The 24,596-nt window shown below is 34.6% G+C and overlaps 1 protein-coding gene and 1 long non-coding RNA gene across 2 annotated transcripts in view; one reads left to right on the top strand and one right to left on the bottom strand.

The window, feature by feature from the left end:
- Nucleotides 1–24,596, bottom strand: part of ZNF804A (zinc finger protein 804A) — a gene marked incomplete at both ends in the record, with an annotated part of 317,011 nt that overhangs the window by 135,359 nt on the left and 157,056 nt on the right. The gene's annotated exons all lie outside the window — the stretch shown is intronic.
- Nucleotides 9,042–12,426, top strand: LOC307187697. Its single transcript, XR_013828688.1, has 2 exons — nucleotides 9,042–9,456; nucleotides 11,284–12,426. It is a non-coding gene; the product is annotated as an uncharacterized lncRNA (long non-coding RNA).

Here is a 24,596-nt window from a genome sequence, read left to right as displayed (position 1 = left end):
AATGTCCTAAAATTGACTGTGGTTATGACTGCACAAATCTGTGAATTACATCTCAAATCTGTGAGTTACATCTCAATAAAGTGTTATTTAAAAAGCCAAAGTTACATTTTGAAGTAATTATAATACCTTGTATTTTTATACAACAAAGGAAAATAACAAAAAACATCAAGAAATAGAACATATCGAGCAGACAGACCCTAAGGTGTCTCCCAATGATTTTTATCTCCTTGTGTTCACACTTTTGTGTATCCCCGCTCCTCTGGAAAGTGAGTGAGACATTTGGCTTGCTGATAACCAATAGAATAGGACAAAGGACATGGGACATGATTCGCAATCTGGTTACATGTTATGGCTTATATGATGAGGTATCACTCCACTGATTATATCATGTTATATAAGACTCTATCTTGTTAAAGTTTTCTCATTTTCTATAGGCTCTGTAGGAGCTGAGGGGCTCAGTCCTACAACTGTAAACTACTAAAATCTGCCAATTTGAGTGGGCTTGAGAGTAGACGCTTCCCAGTTGATCCTACAAATGAAAATTCGGTTCAGCTGACACCTTGATTGCAGCCTGGTGACATCCTGAAGCAGAGAACGCAACTAAACCCTGCCAGACTCCTGACTCACAGAAACTGAGATATTTAATACGTGTTTTTTTTTTAAAGCCACTTAAGTTTGTGGTGGTTTGTTATATAGCAACAGATCACTAATAACACCATTATCTGAGAAGATTCCTTTTTCCCCTCCCAGGCACTACAGCCCCATTCCCAAAGGTAACCAGCACCTTCATTTCTAACATGTTGAAATAGTACTGCCTATTTTAAATATATATAATTGGAATCAGAGTATAAATACCCTTGTGCCTGGTTTCCCATCCCCAGCATCTTGGTTGTGTGGCATTTTCTTGTGTGGAGCATTACACTGTTCATCTTCATTACTGTATAGTGTTCCGCTGTGTGAATGTACCATAATTTATCTACTTTTTTTAAAATTTAAATGAGAGCTGTTTCCAGTGTTCGAGTTATCCTGCTCTGAGCATTCTTATTCAGATACATGTCTTTGGATGTAATACACACAAACACACATATATTTCTATTGTGTATACTTACAGATGGGATTTTTGGGTCACAGAATATAGAATATTCATATACTAAGAATTTTAGACACTGCCAAACAGTTGTCCACAGTAGTTATACTCTCACCATGAGAGCCAAAAACTTTCAGTTGCTTTATGTTTTTTTTTTTTTCCCAGATAAGCTCAATTTTAGATATTTGGCAATGGGAATCTATAGTTCCTACTAAATAACTTATCACATTATACTACTTTAATTCTCTGACATTTTTTATATTAACTTGTTTATTATTTATCTTCCTCTACTAAAAATATATGCTTCTTGAGATAGTAATTTTGTCTGATTTTTTTATACCTATATACTTAGCACCTCTCATACAATGGCTTCAAAAACAGCATAAATATTTATTAAATAAGTAAACTACTCACACAGTCATTTTCCCTCCCCATGTACTTTTTAAAAAGTACTTCTAAAGGGAGAGCAACAACAGCATACTATTGCCATTGCAACTAAGTTTACTGAAATTATTTCTCACCAATTTGTGAAAATCTTATAACCCATTCTATCTCATAAAATTTTAAATTTAGATCAATAGTTTATCAAATTATACCAGAATATGTGTTTCATAGTACTCTTGGCAGTTTGTGTTTGAGAAGTGTTGCACTCTAAATATGAAAGAAAAAGGAAGTATAAAAACTACCACATATTTTATTATTGTAGCTTTCCTAAATCCTCAAGCAAGTGGGTCACACATTTGTTAGTCATAAAATTAATAGATAGTCCTTAAACCAGATGGTAGCAGTGTGTTCATTCCCTAAAGGAAGAAGACAAGAGCCTTGCAATGAGAATGTGCGCAAATAGTTGAGGTCATTCCCTGCTAGGCACTTACCAATTGGAAGGAACATTTAGTGACTGTGAAGCAGAGGCAATGTGATGGGAGAAATATCCCTACCCTCTATTCAAGGCATGGAAGTACTATAAATATTTTCATAAAAGCATGCTCAGAATAAGAATACAATAGCTGAAATCTGATACATCAAACCTAGATACAGCATATTCCTCATTCTGTAAATCATGATGATGATTTGATTCTTGTGTTTATATGCATGCAGTTAAAAGATGGTCATTAATTAAAATGATGTAGACTACAGGATACATTAATTAGTGCACTATATACTTTTTATCATCATTTAGGGAACATTTGAACTGTATAAAATGCCATTATAGTTACTAAATTCATGTGTAAATATAAAGATAACGGTAGTACGAGAATTGTAGTATTTTAATTCTATAAGATATATTCCAGTTTTCATGACTAAAACACTACCTCTTAAGATTCCTCCATATATTATCTGACAGTGGCTCTCAAAATGTGGTCCCTAGACCAGCAGCATCGGCATCACTTGGAAATTTCTTAGAAATACAGGCGGCATCACTTGGAAATTTCTTAGAAATACAGACCTACTGAAACATAAATTGTGTTGGCCCAGTAATCTGTGCTTTAACAAGCTCTCCAGGTGACTCGCAATATAATACCCTAATGTTTACAAACCACTATTCTTTGAAATTAAATTTCACCTTCCTTAATATGTGCCAAAATCTCAACTACAGACCTTCAAAGGATGTATTTTCAATATTTTATAGAATCCATTGGTTTTATATTAGGTGTGATTAAAATGTATTGCATAGTAACACCGATTACTTTGTGCCAGTTTTACATTTGTTTAATATTTATGTGGCTATGATTACTAGAAAATAACTTTTAAAAAATTGCTCTTGATATACAACAGCTTATAATGCACGCCAAAAGGAGTTGAAAAGACACTTTAGCAGTGAACACATTTGAAACCACTTTTAAGTGCCTTATTTATTTGCAACAGTTGGATTACTTAGAATTACCATTTGCATTTTTCCCCTTTGATTTTCTGTTAAGGTTTGAGCTTTTGGACAAGGTGGACTCCTTACAGTTCCTTACATTTCAAATAAAGTGTTTTTGACTCCTTATGACTTAAATTATCATTTCTCTTTTAAATTTCAAAAGTAAAAATGAAAACTATTTTAATGAGATCTTTATCTTATAGCATGGCATTGCTATAAAGTGAACGTTTTTTCTTTGATTTTTAAAATTGTGGCAAATACACATAGAATTTTGGTGGAACACAATTCAGTCCATTACCAGACACTTCCATCACTTGGTTATTGTGAATAATACTGCTATGAATATGAGTTTGCAAATATCTCTTCAATTCTTTTAAAGTTATTATTTAATTCTTTTGGACACATGGTCAGAAGTGGAACTGCTGGATAATATGGTAACTCTATTTTCAATTTTTTGAGGAACTTCTATACTGTTTTCATTTTTTTACATTCCCACCAACAGTGCACAAGGGCTCCAATATTCTACATCCTCACCAACACTTGTTGCTTTTTGCTTTTGTTTTTGTTTCTTGATATTAGCCATCCTAATAGATGTGAGGTGATATCTTATTATGGTTTTGATTTGCATTTCCCTAATAAAGTATTTGAAAAATAGTTTTTATTGAACTTTAAGTGAAAAAGAGTGATTGACATCACTGTCAAACAAAGATAATTGTTCTGAATTAAAATTCAGTATTTTATGCAACTCACTATGGATTGATTTCATCAGACAGTGCAAATGGTGAATTCAATATAAACTTTGTTGTGAGCATGACACATCCAGAATGCCTTCAGCAAACTTCAATTTCCAACCTCCACTGAATCCATACCATTAATATCTTGTTTCTTATAATTAGATTACCAAGAAGTTTTACTAGTCCCTGCACTTCTTTTCTCTGGATTGAGATGGAAACAAAACTGTTAAGTTACTTCAAAATAGACTTTATATTCTGCTTCTCATCTTAAATAGATATTGATTTCTGCAGAACTTCAGAATTTTGAGTTATAATTAAGCAGAATGAGTCTGTTAACATAACAGACCATGTCTCACCTATCGGCTATATTATAAAATAGTTTTATTGAACTTTAAGTGAAAAAGAGTGATTGACTGAAGACTGAATTATTAAAGATCAATTTCTAATTTAATAATTAAGAATCCATAGACTACTGTATAATCTGTGTTAAAATATCATCTTTTAGTGAATTGATTGTTTATATAGAAATTTTAATTGCAATATAATTTAAAATATATAGATCTAATTACTGCATTTTATGGTATTTAAGCATGTTATAAAATTTTTTTTTTACATCTTTATTGGAGTATAACTGCTTTACAATGGTGTGTTAGTTTCTGCTTTATAACAATAAAGTTTTTGATATATATTTGAATTATCTTTCCCCCAAAAGTGATTTGTAATTATAAAATTTATTTGAGAAAAGAAATAGTGGATTGACCTACAGAAAGAAGTCAGAGATATAATTTATTTTCATTTAGTTAGTCGATAAAGATAATTCATATAATAAAGGAAGTGAAAGGAGTGGCAGCAATAAATAATGATGAATTTTATGTTTTTCTCACTTTCAGTTATCATAATACTGTATCTAATTATGTATCTTTCGATTTCGTGTGTGTGTGTGTGTGTGTGTGTGTGTGTGTGTGTGTGGTATGTGAAGACTGAGACTACAGGTAAAATTGACTTTATTACTTCACTTAATTAAAGAACAATTAACACTTACATTTATAGGATATGTATGGCAGCTATAGTCAAACCCCACTTCAGTCTTTGTTTAGGACCCTTTTTCTAATTACATTTTGTTACTCATGCTTCTGAGCATACATACTGTTCTTCTAGAGATTTTGCTTCACTTTATAAAATTCTTCAGTTTCCAAATAGCCATCATGGCCTGTCTTAGACTAGTTTTTTGGTTTTTTTTTTTCCTTTTTCACCAGTTATTCAGAAGTGCTCTAACTACAAATCATAGAAATATCTGCAAGGCTGGCATTAAGATAGAGTATGCTTTCTCTGAATAAAATTAAATTTCCATGGCAATTAAGTCAAGGTTGCTCAGGTATTATTTTATAGCCACTATATGTCGCATTTAGTTGGATAAACTTACTAGTTCCCAAGTACTCCAAGGCAAGATTAAGCACTCACTTTGAAATTGAAGCTTTGATTAGCCTGTTCAATATTTATATATTTCCTAATCAAAAATCATAGAAAAAAATAATCTTAAAAACCTTCTTGGGTATATTTACAGTTTTTGATCTGTGTTTAGTCCTAGAATCAAGGGATTATCATCTAAGTGATATAATGATTCTATTGATATATAAAGGCTTCAGGATGTTAACTGTATTACCTATTAAGATTCAAAACCTCTAAACATCCATCTTATAACCAAAAGGTGATTTGGTATTAAACTAGAAAAATGATTTACCAATGAATGATTTTGACTTACCAACGTAGGAATTTCAGTAAAGTGAACTTAACAGTAAGTTAATAAACAAGTTTATATGTATATATAAATCCTTTATATATATATGTTTATATAAATCCTTTTTAAGTGATATATTGTATATTGATATGTATTTTGGAGGAAAAAATAACGGCCCACTTTCCTTTAAATTAGAAACATGCTCTTATTTCATTTCTACAAGAAGAATTTTGTTTTGCTGCTCTAGACAAATAACATAGAGGCAAGTGTTATACTGATTTTTCTAAGTACTGTTTCAGTAGAAAATACAACGGATATATAATTCTACTTGAAAGTGGTAAATACACAGAGACCTATGGGCACTATTATTGGTGGGAAATATTTTAGGGTCTCCTCGATAGTACGAGAAAGTGATGGAGGTGTAAGAATTGACTCCTTTTTCAGATTTGGTCTCTAATATGTCAGTGTGGCTCAGCAGAGTGTTCCAATTTAGTCCTATTTGCTTGTTCCACCAAGTCAGTTATTCACATGCTACTGAGGTAAGAGATAAAATTGGCTTATTCACAACCGTTTCATGATTCTCTACAAAAAATTTTCAGAAAGCAATGACATCAACAAAACTATATTGTTATAAATGTTGATAACAGACAATTCTAAACCTGGCTTAAGATCACTTACTTATACACTTGTAAGAATTTTCAAAATCAAATTCAACTTATAGACATTTTCTTAAAGCCAGAACATTTTTTTGACGGTTTTGTTTTCCTTAAATAAAAATGTTACCAATTTACTTTAGTAGCTTTAAAATTTCCTTGGAAATGTTATATTTTAAATGACTATCATAAATTATATGAATTATAGAATTCAGAAATTTGAAACAGCATAAATTAAACACACCTTTTTAAAATAAATTATTACACTGATTTAATTTCAACTCATTTGTAATTGACAAGTGTCAAGGGAATGATTTGATGGTATGAAAAGAGCTTTATTGTCTTATGCTTTTATATTGTACATAGTCTATTTATAGATGTGACATTTCTGACTGGCAGTGTAGATGTACCTATATAAATTGTGGTTGTGGCTCTTTTCTAAAAGGAAGTGAAAAATCATGCATGTGGATCATACAACAAATAGCTAACGAACGCTCTCGGATTCATAGAAGATTCAAAGCCCAGTTGCTGGCCAGTTTCTTATGTCCAGTTTAAACCCTGAAAATCAATTCACAATTTTTCCTAAGACTGTGTTTGATGGTTAATGGCTCAAGAAAATAAAGGTGACATGTTCATAATGAGAAAATGAGAAACGCAGTACGAAACACTAAAATTCCTTGGGTTGATTTTATGAGTCTTTTAATTCAAATCATCAATTTAGACAAACTTTTGGCCACACCTAATGAGCCAACTAATCAAAACGCTCTCTCACGTAACCCCAACTAAAGATAGTTTAATGATTATTTTAGCAAGGATACCTTCAGTGTGACCAGAAAAATGAAAAAAATAACATGGCTTTTATGTTTTTATTTATTCGAAAGGTGTTTTGATTTTAACAAAAGCTTCCGTATTTAATTGGGTTTTATAACACAGATTCACTGAACTATTCAAAAAATAATTGAGCACTGATTATGGGTTTCAGGGATAGATTCAGAGTAGCAAAAACCAAGTCCCAGTTTTTGTGGGAGGGGACAAACATGAATTAGAGATATACAAAATTAAAGGCAAAAGCTCTTTGAAGAAAAAAAGTAAAGTGATAGAGGCGGAGAGGTACCTTACATTAAGTATTCAGGAAAGGTAATTAATGAGCTTAATAAGTGGTGGGTTTGGCTGGGAAAAGCCTGATTTTAGAAGGCCTGGAGAGAATGAGAAGGGAGAAAGGCATAAGAGTGATATTTAGAGAAAATGTGCTTCACAGGAAAGCAGTGAAATACAATAATTAAGGAGATACATTGAGTCAGGGTGGTAAGCCTTGTGTTCTTCATTTTTTCCCTCATTAATAATATGGCATTGACCAGAATGCAGGGTTTTAAAATAAACTATAACCACTAAGAAAACAAGTATGAGTTTAAACATTAATTACCATTTAATAGTCATTTAATTGCCAAATTTAATCAAAAAGTTGCCATTTCTTTTTTTTTGTACATCCTACTTGAAAGTTGTTTAACTTAGTTATATACAATTTTATAATTTACCTATTCTGTATGTTTTTAACTTCTACTTTGGTTAGACACAGTATGCTTGCATTTATGGTTTAGTTAAATTATTATTCAATATTATATTTTTTTTCTTAAATTCCATATATATGTGTTAGCATAAGGTATTTGTCTTTCTCTTTCTGACTTACTTCACTCTGTATGACAGACTCTAGGTCTATCCACCTCATTACAAATAGCTCAATTTCATTTCTTTTTATGGCTGAGTAATATTCCTTTGTATATATGTGCCACATCTTCTTTAACCATTCATCTGTTGATGGACGTTTAGGTTGATTCCATGTCCTGGCTATTGTAAATAGTGCTGCAATGAACATTGTGGTACATGTCTCTTTTTGAGCTATGGTTTTCTCAGGGTATATGCCCAGTAGTGGGATTGCTGGGCAGAAGACCTAAATAGACATTTCACCAAGGAAGACATAGAGATGGCCAAGAGGCACATGAAAAGATGCTCAACATCACTAATTATTAGAGAAATGCAAATCAAAACTACAATGAGGTATCACCTCATGCTGGTCAGAATGGCCATTATCAAAAAATCTAGAAACAATAATTGCTGGAAAGGGTGTGGTGAAAGGGAACCCTCCAGCATGGGAATGTATATTGATACAACCACTATGGAAAACAGTATGTAGGTTCCTTAAAAATCTAAAAATAGAACTACCATATGTCTCCAGTTTTCATATGGACTCTAGTCACATTGAAATAAGACCCACCCTCATGTCCTCCTTTTAACTTGAGAACCTCTCTAAAAACCTTATTTCCAAATAAGGTTATAATGTGAAGTACCGGCGGCTAGGGCTTCAACCTATCTTTTTTGGAGGACACAATTTAACCCCTAACAACTTAGATCTAGATAGCAGGCATAAGAATTGAGATAAATGGAAAGATTTGAGAAATACTTAGCTACAAGGCATAATTTCATACACATTTTAAAAAAACAACATTTTAACTTATATGATATAATAAAATTTTAATGATTCAACGGCTAAAAACAACATTTCTGATTGAAAAAGATCAAAATATGTCTGGACTCCCTTCACAGCAATTTAACAGCTAAATAGATACGTTTGCAACTGTGAGCTTTTGACTCATTCGTTTTATTATTACGTTGTGAATATTCATTTGCGATTTCATTCCCTTCTTGATTAGAGAAAAACTGGAATTTGGAATTGAAAGATCATGATTAATAACAAATTAACATAAACAAATACTTGTTATACTTAATGGATCACTGCCTTCCTTTAGCGTTTGATAGAATTTAGAACACATACACATATTTCCAAAATTTTATGTATAATTTAGGAAGGACATCTTATAGACCATTCACTAATCTCATATGTATAACACATTTATGAGTTCACTGGCTCGCATCAATGTATGGAGACTATTTAGTTGTAAGTTGTAGGGCGCGGTCAGCTAACTGCTACGCGGCAGGAAGCTGAAATAAGCTGAGTCATCCTTCCTGTGGCCACTGCGCTTGCGCTAAGTATACTAATGAGGTTTTAAAGTAGCGACCTATCCGATGCTGGCTCACAAATCGCACCATCGGCGAAAGCCAATCACAGAGCGACACATGTTCTTAATCCCTATATAAGCAGACTGCTATAGGATTGCGGGGTCTTCCTTCCATCTTTCTTCAACCAAGCTGTGCTCCAATAAAGTGTGATACGAGAAGAATCTTGCGTGTGGCGGCTCGTTATTCTGCCGGTCAGAAACGGCTCGCCGCAAGTGGTGCCGAAACCCGGGAACTTCGCGCCCTGCATGGAGGACCGATTCAGAACTCGACACACGGAGTGAACCGTCGGTGAGTAGTCCAGTCAGGTATGTTTTTCGGGGGTTTGGAGCCTGAAGTTTTTACTTTCGCTTTTGTCCTTTTAGTGTTTCTCATGTTTTTCGTTTGCTTGTGGCTGCGGTGCCACCAGCCCGATCGAGTGTGTCTTCCCTGGCCGATAGATAAGTCAAGCATTTTTGGGAATAGTTCGTCCACGGAGCCTACAACTGATTTTCATGAGCCTATTCAAGCCCTTTTAAGGGACCGAGGGCTAAAGCTCTCTCATAAAACCATAAGTAGGCTGCTACAAGATATCGAAAGTGCCGCGCCGTGGTTTGGGGTATCAGGCAGCTTGACTGTTCCGTCATGGGAAAAACTCGGAAAAGACCTAGAGGAGTGTAACACAAGGGGAGAACTTTCTCGAGGCGCTCTCCCCTTGTGGAGCATGATACTTTCTTGCCTAAAGGAAGGAAAATGTGAAGAAATTATTCAACGAGGACGCAAGGCTCTTAGCATGTGTCAGGATAGCGCATCAGAGAATGAACAAACAGGGACTACGGTAGATAGGCCTGAAATTATGAAAAGAGAAAAAAGAAAACAAAAGGAAAAGCAAGAAACGGTGCCAGGATTATATCCAATCCTAGATGAGTTTAAGGGATTATATTTGTTTCAACCTGATATCTAATAGAGGGATAAGACGTAAGTTATAAGGCATGACCGCCCCTATAGAAGCCCGCGGAAATTTAAACCGCCGAGGCTTGGGTTTTTCTCAAGGGTCACTGAGTTTATGATTACATGGAGGACCACAACACCTGTGTGGGTACCTCAGTGGCCTTTGTCAAAGGAAAAGCTGGAGGCGGCATCCAAACTAGTGGATGAGCAGTTACAATTAGGGCATTTAGAACCCTCCCAGTCACCCTGGAATAATTAAGAAAAAATTAGGGAAATGGCGTAAAGATTGTTTCTTTTCTATTCCTTTGAATAGTCGAGATAAAGCCCCTTGTATGGAGTTGCTTGAACAAGCCTTAGGCGTTTTGATCAAATATTTAGGGAATAGGGGATTATTTCTTGCTCCCGAAAGAATACAGAAGGGAGATGTTGTAAATTTTTAAGGAGCTGCTGTACATGGGAATAAGATAGTACCTCAAAAAATTGAGATTAGGACTAATTGCTTAAAAACATTAAATGATTTTCAAAGGTTGCTTGGAGATGTGAATTGGATTCGGCCATATTTAAGTTTAACCCGCTTGGATCTAAAACCTTTGTTTAGTGTATTAGAGGGAAATCCTGATCTTAATTCCCCACGCCAGTTGACCCCAGAAGCCCATCAGGCACTTCAAAAGGTAGAACAAGCTATTACAAATGCACAATTAGAACGTTGTGATGATTCTCAACCTGTTTGGATCCACACGCGCTCTAACAGCGCTAGACTCTACGACACAGGCTCAAGAGTTTCATAAGCTTCATCTACAGTCTTAAGAAAAAAAAAAAAAAATTTAACTTTACCAGAGCTTTGGCTAGGAATATTGTGAAGAGTTGTTACCCAAAAGACTGGGGTTAACCCCAGAGGCATTCCAAAAGCTTTGCTCTTTTTTGTCAAAAAATGCAGGTGATTCATATTACAGGCTTGCCCTATAATCCACAAGGAAACTAATGAAAGCCTATTGTGAACGACAGGGTTTGTCAATGAGGCAGATCAGCTTAAAGAACTCTTAATAAAACAAAAAGGGGGAATCGCAGAGAATTGTACCCCTAGACAGAGACTTTCACTTGCCTTATTTACCATAAATTTTTTACATTTAAATGATGCCAATTAATGGAAGGGCCCGGATCGTGTTATTACTCGATCCAGGGGATCTCTTTGTGTCTCCCCACAGGATCAAGATCCGATCTGGGTGCCATCAAGATTGACGAGAATTGTTGAAGAAAACTTCAGAGAAGATGCTGAGCTGGATGTTCCTGATGATTCTTAATCGAAGTCTTTGTATTAGTTGGAATTCCACAAAGGATTATTCAAATTGTGCAACTGAGTGCTGCCGGGCTGGAGCCCGTTGCCTTTGGAGATTTTGCCTCTTGGCTCTCTTCTGCCTTTTCCTTCTTTGGGGAGTGGGTGGGGGTAGGAATCTTTGGAGTCTGCTGTGTATTTGGGATTATGCTGTGTCTCTGGTTGGTCTGTCGTGTGCGCATCAGGGCACATCGAGATAGGGTCCTGCTCACTCAGGCACTTCTGGCTATTAATGAAGGAGATTCTCCCGCAGCCTGGCTCTCCGCCCTGAATAATTCGAAATGATTGCCCTTGCACAGAGAGGCCTTGTTGCCATTGCACCTCTATAGGGAGTCATTCATTCATTGTCCTGATTGCCCTTGCACAGAGAGGCCTTGTTGCCATTGCACCTCTATAGGGAGTCATTCATTGTCCTGATTGCCCTTGCACAGAGAGGCCTTGTTGCCATTGCACCTCTATAGGGAGTCATCCATTGTCCTGATTGCCCTTGCACAGAGAGGCCTTGTTGCCATTGCACCTCTATAGGGAGTCATTCATTGTCCTGATTGCCCTTGCACAGAGAGGCCTTGTCGCCATCGCACCTCTATAGGGAATCAGCCATTATTCTGAGGCAGCCCTTGCACCCTGCGGCCCTTGTTGGCATTGCACGCAGGAGGGTGCCTCAGACATGCCAACAGAAAACTGCCCTCGTACGGGCTATGTTCTGCTTGGTGTTCTAATAAATAAAAAAGGGGGAGATGTAGGGCGCGGTCAGCTAACTGCTACGCGGCAGGAAGCTGAAATAAGCTGAGTCATCCTTCCTGTGGCCACTGCGCTTGCGCTAAGTATACTAATGAGGTTTTAAAGTAGCGACCTATCCGATGCTGGCTCACAAATCGCACCATCGGCGAAAGCCAATCACAGAGCGACACATGTTCTTAATCCCTATATAAGCAGACTGCTATAGGATTGCGGGGTCTTCCTTCCATCTTTCTTCAACCAAGCTGTGCTCCAATAAAGTGTGATACGAGAAGAATCTTGCGTGTGGCGGCTCGTTATTCTGCCGGTCAGAAACGGCTCGCCGCAGTAAGTGATTGAGATCATTCCAAAAGGCAATTTTTTTAGTTAAAAAAAAAAAATCCTTTAGATTGTAATTTCGAGAGACTCAGACATTCTATGATTCTTTTTAAAAGACGAATATACATATGACTTGAACTAAGTTAAACACCACCACCTATAAGTCACTGACTCTTTCTTAAATGAGACCTCAAAGAAGCAGGGACATTTCAGAAATTTTTCTCAAAAGTGGCAGTGTGGGCTTCCCTGGTGGCGCAGTGGTTGAGAGTCCGCCTGCCGATGCAGGGGTCGCAGGTTCGTGCCTCGGTCCGGGAAGATCCCACATGCCGCGGAGTGGCTGGGCCCATGAGCCATAGCCACTGGGTCTGTGCGTCTGGAGCCTGTGCTCCGCAACGGGAGAGGCCACAACAGTGAGAGGCCCGCGTACCGCAAAAAAAAAAAAAAAAAAAAACTGTTAGTGTGGTGTAGGAAACCCCAGCAGCAGCGTCAAGTGTCCTGCAGCTGTACTGTCCAAAAGCTTCTTGGCAACATGGTAATGTGCAGCCTTATAACTAGACGTTTAGGCTCATTTTTCCTTAATTCCTGCCAGTTTTCTACCCTCTTCTTTATTCCAAGTCTATTAGCTACCTCTTGTATTCCCATTAATTTCCTTTTCCTGCTTAGGTTAGAATCAGTTTTTATTGCTTATAAATAAGAACTCTGATTGGTGCAGATAAAATTTCAATATTTGAGCCTTCATCTATTCCTGTTAAATGTTCATTTATTTTCTGCTCTCTAAAAACCAACCTCTTTCTCCTCCTGCACAGGAAGCTTTCAAATACTTGATATAATTATTTGGTCTCCTTTTAGTTTTCTCTTGTTTAACATTCTCAGACACCCTCAGTCACTCCCCTTACTATCTCCTCACAGTTTGAAAATTCAGTGATTTGTTGGTATTCTTAAAATGTGATATTACAAAAGTCTCAAATTGTCTTTTTCCCTGCCAACAGAAAAAAATCATTCTTTAAGTCTAGATTTATGTACCATTTATTTCTTCAAAGGTTTTCTTTAAAAACACCTCAGATCAAAATAAGTTCCTTCTTTGCATGTATGCTCATTTTTTTTTTTCGGTACGCGGGCCTCTCACTGTTGTGGCCTCTCCCGTTGCGGAGCGCAGGCTCAGCGGCCATGGCTCACGGGCCTAGCCGCTCCGCGGCATGTGGGATCTTCCCGGACCGGGGCACGAACCCATGTCCCCTGCATCGGCAGGCGGACTCTCAACCACTGCACCACCAGGGAAGCCCACATGTATGCTCATTTTAATTCATATTAATTTACTTATATTGTATAAATACTTTTCATAAGTTTCTCTCTCCCAGTAGATGACAAAATTATTCGGTAAGAATCATACCTCACTTTCCCTCTGTCACCCAGCCCTAGTGTTTTATGAAGGGATCATCTCTAAAAGATCTTTGATAAACAAGATGCTTCAGATGTAGTCTGAAAATTAAGCAATTTATCAATCAAATAAATGAACATCATTTTAGCTATGATTAGGGTCTTCCACATGTTTCTTTACTACAACTATACACATCTTTTTGCATTCCTTGCTTTCTGGGAATCAGCCAGGGATATTCAGCTAAAGGACCTATCTTCCAGTTAATTCTAAGTCTTTCTCCCCTCTAATTATGCCATTTCCCTGGGGATTACCTACATCTTGGCTAATATATTTATAGTTTTAAAAGTATGGCTCTTTCATTAAACTATTGCCATTCATGTGAAGTATTAATATTTTTTAGGCAGTTTCTATGGGGCTTAAAAAACAATTCATAAAAGGAAACTGAGGCATCCAACACAAAAGCCTAGTCCTGTCTTTAAATGGTCATGCCCTTAAGCAGTCATGTCTAATACAAAAGCTAATAAATAAGCAGACAAATAAATGATTGAATAAATTAATTGTTCTTGGAAATAAGGTTTTTTAGACTTGTTGGCAGTAGATGATACCCTGTGAAATAGAGTATTAGTGAGAAAAGAAAATCAGACCCTGTTCCTTGACTTTTTTTTTCTTTGTAACTTGTATTACCTTATAAGATGTATTCTTTTAAACCCAGAAGTGTAAAGAGTTTTTGTATGTTTTGTATGCCATTGTATTCCTAGCACTGACAACAATGCTCAGCAAATAGTAGGTGCTCTATAAAAATTTGTTGAAGGAATGAAGAAGACTGCGGGCAAAGTTAGTATTACAACAACACTGTTCTCCAAGGGAGGGAGGGAGGGAGGGAGGGGGGCAGGACTCTCTCTCAAGAGACTGAGAATGCTGAAGAAGATAATGTGAAAAAAGGAAGAGACATCATGGAATGTAATAGAAATATTTCTTCTAAGCATCTAAGCTGTATATCGACAGTTTGAGGAGTAACACCTGCAGAATATGCTTCCACTGGGTCGCAAGGATTGAGGATACAGTCTTCTTGAGAAAGGCATGTCAGAAGCTTAGTCTCATAATTCCAGTCTTAGAATCACACTGGGGCCCAAGATAACTAGCAGCCAGAAACACTGTCAGATCCACACAAGATCCCCGAAGTCCATCTCATGTTCTGGTTAACAGATATGACCTTGACACCCTTGAACAACCTCAGATAATTCTCTTGTATATGTTTTGTGCATAAACACATATTCATTGTGGCATTTAAAAATATTAACCCAAATTTATTTGCCCATCTTTGGTGATATATGGAGAGTTGAGAACTTGTTTTCATTTTGTCTAATTATGGTGTTATTTCCTATTTGCCTTTCCTATTTGCCTTCCTCTTACACAGTGACTAACATGTAAAGAACTCAATAAACAATTGCCGGATTGATTTTCCCATTACATTGAAAAATATGTACCTGAATAGACCATTATTAGTAGTAAACTGTATTCCCAGTATTGCCTTGAAAACTCACAATGCTCATTTAATCACTTTCTGTACAACAAACTAACCTATGAAAGTGCCTAAAAAAACATCCTTAAACCTTTAAGATTCTGGTTTGAGCATTATCTGGCTGAGCACAATTTGATTTACAAATGTATCCTGACATTCAAAGAAAGAGATAACAAAACTAGGGAAAAGCAAAATTTTTTTTTCATAAAGCCTTACTACATTTTTTAAAATGCAAACTTGACAGACTGAAAATACCCCAACTGTGCTTGCCTATATGCATAATGGTTTTATGCCCCTTTTATGTTTGGCAAAATTTCTATAGAAATCACAAACCAGCTTTATCTCTTGACTTTCAAACATACCTCAAGCAAAATGTGCTGAAGTAGTAAACTTAATTTAACTTTTGCGAAAAGTATTTCCAGTAAGAACTCAAAAAGGAAAACATTATTTGGCTCAATAAAGCTTACTAACAGCTCTGATACTAACAAAAATAAAAAACAGTTTAATTCATATGACAAAGAGAAAAGTAAATGGAATGGAAGTTTATAACAATCACTAACATTTGTCAAATTTGCCATGTGCTAGGCAGTGAGTCAAGCCCTTCACAGATGAGAACACGGAAGCTGGCAAAGTGAAAGTTTTCACACATTTGATAAGACCATAGGGTTTGAAGTCAAGACAATCAATATGGTATACTGAGAGAAAAAAAACATCAGAGAAACTCCAAAAAAAAAAAAAAAAAACCCCACGAAAACAGAAAACTAAACGGCAGGGAAAAACCCTGCTGGGGCCTTATTATAGCATCCGTTCAGCCTCAGTCATCTCTCTTTTCCAAGCATGTAGCCAAATGCAGCCAACCTGTGGTAGAATGTCTTTCAGTCTGTTGAGGCAGGAGAGGGAGACAGGGGCTTTGAGATATCTTTGTATGACCCAATGTTAAAGAAATGTTATAATGTTTGGCTAGTATAAGATATAGCACCTTAAAATTCATACATGCCCACCTAAACTCTGCCATAAACATACATTATGACTTTCTAAAACTCTTCCCAATAGAGACACAGTACAGAAATTAATTTTTTTCAAGATGAAAATATCTGAGATTTAATTTAGTTCAACTATATTATCTCAATAGAAATTTCTATATTTTTTAATAAAAACATATATATATAATCTTGGACATATATACATATGACTCTTTGGGGCATTTTGTAAAGTCATAACTTACTGATTTTTTATTTCAACTTTACATGATATATAATAATATTCATAGAGAATGAATATAAATATTGCTTAATATCTCTATTGGGTCAAGTTATTTATATCTTTTATCTTTCCCAACCATAGGTAGATTCACTATTTAGTATTTATGTAATGTTTCCTTTAAACTTGTTTTTTTGGTTCAGAATAATTGTATATTTACAAAAAAGAGACAAAGGTAGTATGCAGAGTATCCATGTACTCTTCACACGTTTTCTTTAATATTAATAACTTCCATAATCAGAGTACATTTGAGAAAGCTAAGTAATTAATATTAATACATTACTATTAACTAAACTACAGACTTTATCTGGATTTCATCAGTTTTTCCACTAATGTCCTTACTTTGTCTACAGCTCAATCTGGGGTACATTGCATTTAGCATGCTATGCTTTTTATTTGTTCTATAGATTTATAATATAATATTTTGTTAGTTGTTCATATTTTATTTTCAATTACAAATACTATTCTTAATAACTAGTTCCCAAAGGACATTATAAGAATAATAATACCTTCATATGTATTATTGCATATTATTATACATTTTTCATGGGTATAGCTTACATATTGTATGTTATATATAATCTACTGTATATAACTAATATATAGCTTAAATATTTTATATATATGTTACATGTGTAAGAACTATAGCACTAACATATACATATAAAGTATTGTGTACATATATATTTTATACACATGTATAATAATACATGCATGTGTCTGAGTTAGTATTACCTGCCAACTAAGATGGAAAAAATTGCATACTATAGTACTCTCTTGCAGAGACACAATTTAAATAAGCATCAATATACAGGATAAGCAGTCAAATAGTTAAACATTTTTAATTTCGTAAAATTCATAGTTCCTTTTACCTAAATTCAATTTTTAAGTTGTAAATATAAATACTTATTTAGTTTGTGATCATAAGTTACAATGAAGAGACAACATTCCATTTTAATAATATATTGTATCATATCATTGTTTATGTCATAATACAGAGGCATGTGAATAAGTTTAAATCCATTTTTAAATTTTTAAATCATTTTAAGTGAATGAGAGCATTATTTGAAGATGCTCTCATAAAATATTAGATTAGATTAAAGGATAATTACTTGTAACTTTGTGATTAATTTCATGGATACAAGGGCTGACAATCTGTTTGGAACACCAGCATTATCATTTAAAAGTAACCTTGGGATTGTCATACTGAGTGAAGTAAGTCAGACAGAGAAAGAGAAATATCGTATGATATCCCTTATATGCGGAATCTAAAAAGAAGTGATACAAATGAGCTTATTTACAAAACAGAAACAGACTCACAGACTTAGAGAATGAACTTATGGTTACCAGGGGGGAAGGGTGGGAAGAAGGGATAGTCAGGGAGTTCGAGATTGACATATACACACTGCTATATTTAAAATGTACAACCAACAAGGACCTACTGTACAGCACAGGGAACTCTGCTCAATGTTATGTGGTAGCCTGGATGGGAGGGGACTTTGGGGGACAACGGATACATGTATATGTATGGCTGAGTCCCTTTGCTGTGCAACTGAAACTATAACAACATTGTTAATCGGCTATACTCCAATATAAAATAGAAGGTTAAAAAAAAAAGGAACCTTGGGAAAATTAATCTCTTTAAGCTTTGGTCGCCTTACCTGTATAACTGAGTTCATTATAGTATTATCTACTTTATAGGATTATTGGAAGGATTAGAACAGTGAATTTATATGACACTAAAATCATGACTTGTAAATAATAGATACTCTTAGTTATCATTTTTATATAACAATTATATATACAAATACTATTAATGATCAGTTTTTTTGATCATCAGAAACTCCCATATTATATTTGCTATCTCAAATGATATGTTGTTTTTCATTTCTATGTCATAAAACTAAAGGTAAGTTAAATTGACATATTTAACTGAAGCTTAATATTTATTTTCATGTGATTTTTTAATAATACTCAGAAATAAGTAGCAATATACAAAAACAGATTTCAAATTTCCAAATAGTAGTGATTAAAAGGACACATTACAATTCTTTCTTTAAAAATTCTCAATGATAATAAATAGCTCTTCCGGTACAATGCTAAGTAGTGATGCATTTCAGACTTTGCAATGTTTGAAATAGAGTCAACAAAATAAAAGAAGGCTACACAGTAGGGGGAGTCTTCAAGAAGTTTCTAAACTTGTACAATTCTCTTCAAGAAAATCATGGAAACCTTAAACAGAAAGAGACACACATGTGTTTTTATTTGTATTCTAGAGAGATCAAAAATTCACCCTGCTTACATTAGTTTTTTAGTTTGTTCATTTTGCTCTTTTCCCACCTTTATAAATAGTCATTTTGAAACTCATGGTAAGAATGGAAGAATAAGTAGGACATCCTCTGAGAACATTTTCTTACACAAATTCAAGATAATTTCAGAACAGGCCTAGTTTTTTTTTAAGATTAACATTCCGCTCTTCAAACTATGAAAAACAACTTATTGGATAACAACTTTTCCAGTCATTTGACTGCAGAGTGTCACCATTTTCCATGAAAACATAAGGCATTTAAATGTAAAATGTAAAAATAAAAGGTCTTTATTTTTTAATTAATTTTTATTGGAGTATAGTTGATTTACAATGTTCTGTTAGTTTTTGCTGTACAGCAAAGTGATCAGTTATACATATACATATATCCACTCTTTTAGATTCTTTTCCCATATAGGCCATTACAGAGTATTGAGTACAGTTCCCTGTGCTATACAGTAGGTTCTTCTTAGTTATCTATTTTATATACAGTACTGTGTATATGTCAACCCCAATTGCCCAATTTATCCCTCCCCTCCATTCCCCCTTGGTGACCATAAGTTTGTTTTCTGCATCTGTGACTCTATTTCTGTTTCGTAAATAGGTCCATTTGTTCCATGTTCTTTAGATTCCACATATAAGCTATATCATATACTTGTCTTTCTCTGTCTGACTTACTTCACTCAGTATGACAATCTCTAGATTCATCCATGTTGCTGCAAAAGGCATTACTTGGTCCCATTCTTCAACATACATAAATCAATGTGATACACCACATTAATAAACTGAAGAATAAAAACCATATTTTCATTTTAATAGATACAGAAAAAGATTTTGACAAAATTCAACTCCCATTTATAATAGAAACACTCCAGAAAGTGGGCATAGAGGGAACATACCTCAACATAATAAGGCCATATATGACAAACCCACAGCAAACATCATTCACAATGGTGAGAAACTGAAAGCATTTCCTCTAAGATCAGGAAGAAGAAAAGGATGTCCACTCTTCTCCACTCTTATTCAAAATAGTTTTGGAAGTCTTAGCCATGGCAATCAGAGAAGAAAAAGAAATAAAATGAATCCAAATTGGAAAGGAAGAATTAAAACTGTCACTGTTTGCAGATGACATGACACTATACATAGAAAATCCTAAAGATGCTACCAGAAAACTAATAGAGCTCATCAATGAATTTGGTAAAGTTGAAGGATACAAAATGAATACACTGAAATCTCTTGCATTCCTATGCACTAACAACAAAAGACCAGAAAAAGAAATTAAGGAAATAATCCCATTTACCATCACATCAAAAAGAATAAAATACCTAGGAATAAACCTACCTAAAGAAGCAAAAGACCTGTACTCAGAAAACTATAAAATACGGATGAAAGAAATCAAATATGACACAAACAGATGGAGATATATACCATGTTCTTGGATTGGAAGAATCAATACTGTCAAAATGACTATATGACCCAAAGTAATCTACAGATTCAGTACAAGCCCTATCAAATTACCAGTAGCATTTTTCACAGAATTAGAACAAAAAATTTTACAATTTGCATGGAAACACAAAAGACCCCAAAGAGCCAAAGAAATCTTGAGAAAGAAAAACAGCACTGGAGGAATCAGGCTCCCTGACTTCAGACTATACTACAAAGCTACAGGAATCAAGACAGTATGGTACTGGCACAAAAACAGAAATACCGATCAATGGAACAGGATAGAAAGTCCAGAGATAAACCCACGCACCTATGGTCACTTAATATATAACAAAGGAGGCAAGAATATACAATGGAGAAAAGACAGTCTCTTCAATAAGTGGTGGTGGGAAAACTGGACAGCTACATGTAAATGAATGAAATTAGAACATTCTCTAACTCCATACACAAAAATAAACTCAAAATGGATTAAAGATCTAAACATAAGACCAGACACTACAAAACTCCTGGAGGAAAACATAGGCAGAACACTCTGTGACATAAATCACAGCAAGATCTTTTTCAATCCACCTCCTAGAGTAATGAAAATAAAACAAAAATAAACTAATGGGAACTAATTAAACTTAAAAGCTTTTGCACAGCTAAGGAAACCATAAAGAAAATGAAAAAAACATAAATAAAATGAATGGGAGAAAATATCTGTAAATGAAGCAACTGACAAGGGATTAATCTCCAAAATATACAAACAGCACATGCAGCTCAATATCAAAAAAACAAACAACCTAATCAAAAAATGGGCAGAAGATCTAAATAGACATTTCTCCAAACAAGACATACAGATGGCCAAGAGACACATGAAAATATGCTCAACATCACTAATTATTGGAGAAATGCAAATCAAAACTACAATGAGGTATCACCTCACACCAGTTAGAATGGGCATCATCAAAAAAGCTACAAACAATAAATGCTGGAGAGGGTGTGGAGAAAAGGGAACCCTCCTACACTGTTGGTGGGAATGTAAATTGATACAGCCACTATGGAGAGAAGTATGGAGGTTCTTTAAAAAACTAAAAATAGAGCTACCATATGATCCAGCAATCCCACTCCTGGGCATATATCCAGAGAAAATCATAATTCAAAAAGATACATGTACCCCAATGTTCACTGCAGCACTATTTACAATAGCCAGGACATGGAAGAAACCTAAATGTCCATCAATGGAAGAATGGATAAAGAAGATGTGGATGTATATACAATGGAATATTACTCAGCCATAATAAAGAATGAAATAATGTCATTTGCAGATTATCTGATCTTTAAATAAAAGGCCACAGTTAAAAAATCACTGGTAATATAGAACGCTGATTTGAGAGAAACAGATCTCTCAAGGAACCAGAAAGACCAATGTGGAGGTCACTGAAGTAATTCAGGCAGAAGGCAATGAAGGAATTTCAGTGTGTTTAAGAGGTGTGACTTGATGACTAGAATTGGTACAGTGTAGGAAAAAGAAAAATACAGACTGCGTGAAAGGATTTATGTGTGATTTTACCTTTGATGCAGGGAACAAAACCTGGAGTTGATACTGACATGAATTGCAGTGATCCTCTGAAGGTCACTTTCCTGATTCTCCACTACTTTATGAGAGTAGGAAGTTGTGTTTACAATATTTAAGGATGTGGATGTGTATTCAGATGATGGGATTGTATACTTTTGAATTTCAAAGGGTTTGTAGTGAAAGAGGAAGCAAGGTGTGGGCTCAGGACCAGGGTGCAAGAATTTAGAAGGGGACTTGAGAGCTGTTGAATATCTAGACTAGACTTTGAAGGAAACTGGAGGGCGTTGTTTATTAAACCTATATAAAAGGGCTGTTAAGAAAGACTGAAGACAGAAATAAGTTTTAAATTCCTAAATTTTATGGCAGTAAGCTATTCAATTTTCTTTTTTCTCTAGTGTGTTCCACATACCAATTATAAAAGCAGAGAAAAAAAATTAAGAATTGTGTTCAGCAAAAATACAAAGTTAGAAATATATAAAAGAGGTGCTTTACACACACACAATACATATATACACATATATATTTAAATACTTATGTACATATATATACACATTCAAATCACTCAGTTATTTTCTGGAGTATTATTTAAAATGTACACATGAAATAATCCATAGACATTTTAACCTTGTTTTCCAAGTTAAGCAGTCTTTTATGGATATTAGATATTTAGAATCATATTGTCTTTCCAAAAATAATTGAATAAAAGTAGCATTGTTCTACAAACCTGGAAAATTTATACTTAAAATGAAAAAAGAAAATCTTAAGGGACAAGGGCCTATATTAAGGTATTCTGTAAGTATATCAATCTGATATAAGTGACAGCTCAAAATATCATAATCACAGATACATAGTCACTATATCAAATTTACCAAAATATTTTATTAAATAATGAATACACAGCTTCAACCAAGAAGTAAAAATTATAGTACAAAAACCTGTTGAATTAGAAGGCAGGACTAGGAAATGAATACTCACGAACACTGGGAACTATATTTCCCTGGGCCCTACAGTAAAAATGTGCTTACGTTTACTCAGTTTGTTTTTTGTAAAGGTTAAATAAATACAATCAAACAAACTAATCTTTCATTAAACATCAAATAAATGATTTATATGCTATGAAGAAATATTCATAGCATATAAATATGTAAAATATGTAAATATTTTAATTTTTATAATGGCAAAATTTAAATAAATGGCATGATGTTTCAAATATAATCTCTCCTTTTCTAAGGGCAACTTCAAAATAAAATTATGTTAAAGCATTATAGGCCATTCTAAAACAAAGCAACTAATCAGGAATGCGTTTGAAGTGAATAAAGTCAGAGGAGGTACACAAATCTTTTTCAAATGCATCTAGAATTGGTTATTTTACGTTAATACATGCTTTTAAAATATTCATTGCTCTACCTATCAATAAATCTTTAAATCACAGCACTACATCTCTCAGTATTATTTTAAGAACACTATAAGAGTAATGAACCTATTTTTATTGCCTTCTAGAATCTACCAGTTATATTCAAGAAAGAAAAAAAAAATACAGGAAGCATGGGTTCATCCCACAGCCTCATAAATATATGGAGAACACAGTACAAAAATAACAAACAGGCAAAGAAATATAAAATATGAACATGACTGCCTTAAGGGCAGAGTTGGTTGTCTTGCTGGAGTTACGTGAGGCTCCTGTGAACTATGGAAGGGAAATAGACAGAGACAAACACCCAGTTCACAGGAAGGATTCCCATTATAGAAAGTTGGCCAAAATTGACTCTATATTCTAAGGAGAAGCCTTGATATTTTCCAGTAGGTCAACAATATTTGCCAGTATTAAACCTCTATGGATCATGCTCATACATTATGGATCTACAGATCATAGTTCGTATTCCCCAGAGAAAGAAGGGCCATTTTGCGCGTGAGGAAGCCAACCTCAAAGACCAGGTTTGGTTGATCTTTCAAATTTTTCCTATTATAAATTGAGGGTCCTCTTTAACATTGAGATAATTCTGCTAGTAATTGTTTCTATTGGCATTTCCACAACTATGTTATTATTTCTAAGATATTATACTAAGGGAAAAATTAGACTTAACATGTAAACAAATAGTAGAAATAGAGAATGCTTTGAAATTTATTTCTTTTAAAGATCCATGAATAAGTGACCATGAATGACAGATACTGGAAGGGACAATGTGCAGAAAGAAGGCACTAGACACTTGAAAGAGAAAAAATGACAAAAGGTTTATATAAAGGTTATATGAGTTCAGATATAAGTACAAATTTTTCTAATCATAAACTTTTTTACAGTTGGTATTTTCTAATCCTTCATGTTTCACACGTTGGTACTGGCCTATAAGTGAATGAAATTATTGCTAAGCATAAATATGCTAGGTTGAAACATTACAACTGAGCTGTAAGATATCCACCAAGGCTATTTTTCCAATGTTTAGCAGAGAAGGAGCACCTAACTTTGCTTAGATAAACCATGGACACAAACTGGGTACAGGACATAAGATAAAGAGGACTGAGGATACCCTTAAACCATGCAAGCTTATGTCTCAAGTAAGGCTGTCAGTTAGAATATAGACTGCTAAATTAAATTTCATTCAGACATGTATCTACACATATACATATATATATATATCTGATATCTACATCAACATCTACCAGTA

This window comes from Stenella coeruleoalba, assembly GCF_951394435.1.
Source record: "Stenella coeruleoalba genome assembly, chromosome: 6".
Classification (NCBI taxonomy): domain Eukaryota; kingdom Metazoa; phylum Chordata; class Mammalia; order Artiodactyla; family Delphinidae; genus Stenella; species Stenella coeruleoalba.
The sequence above is the reverse complement of the archived record's forward strand: the minus strand, read 5'-3'. Positions and strand labels throughout refer to the sequence as shown.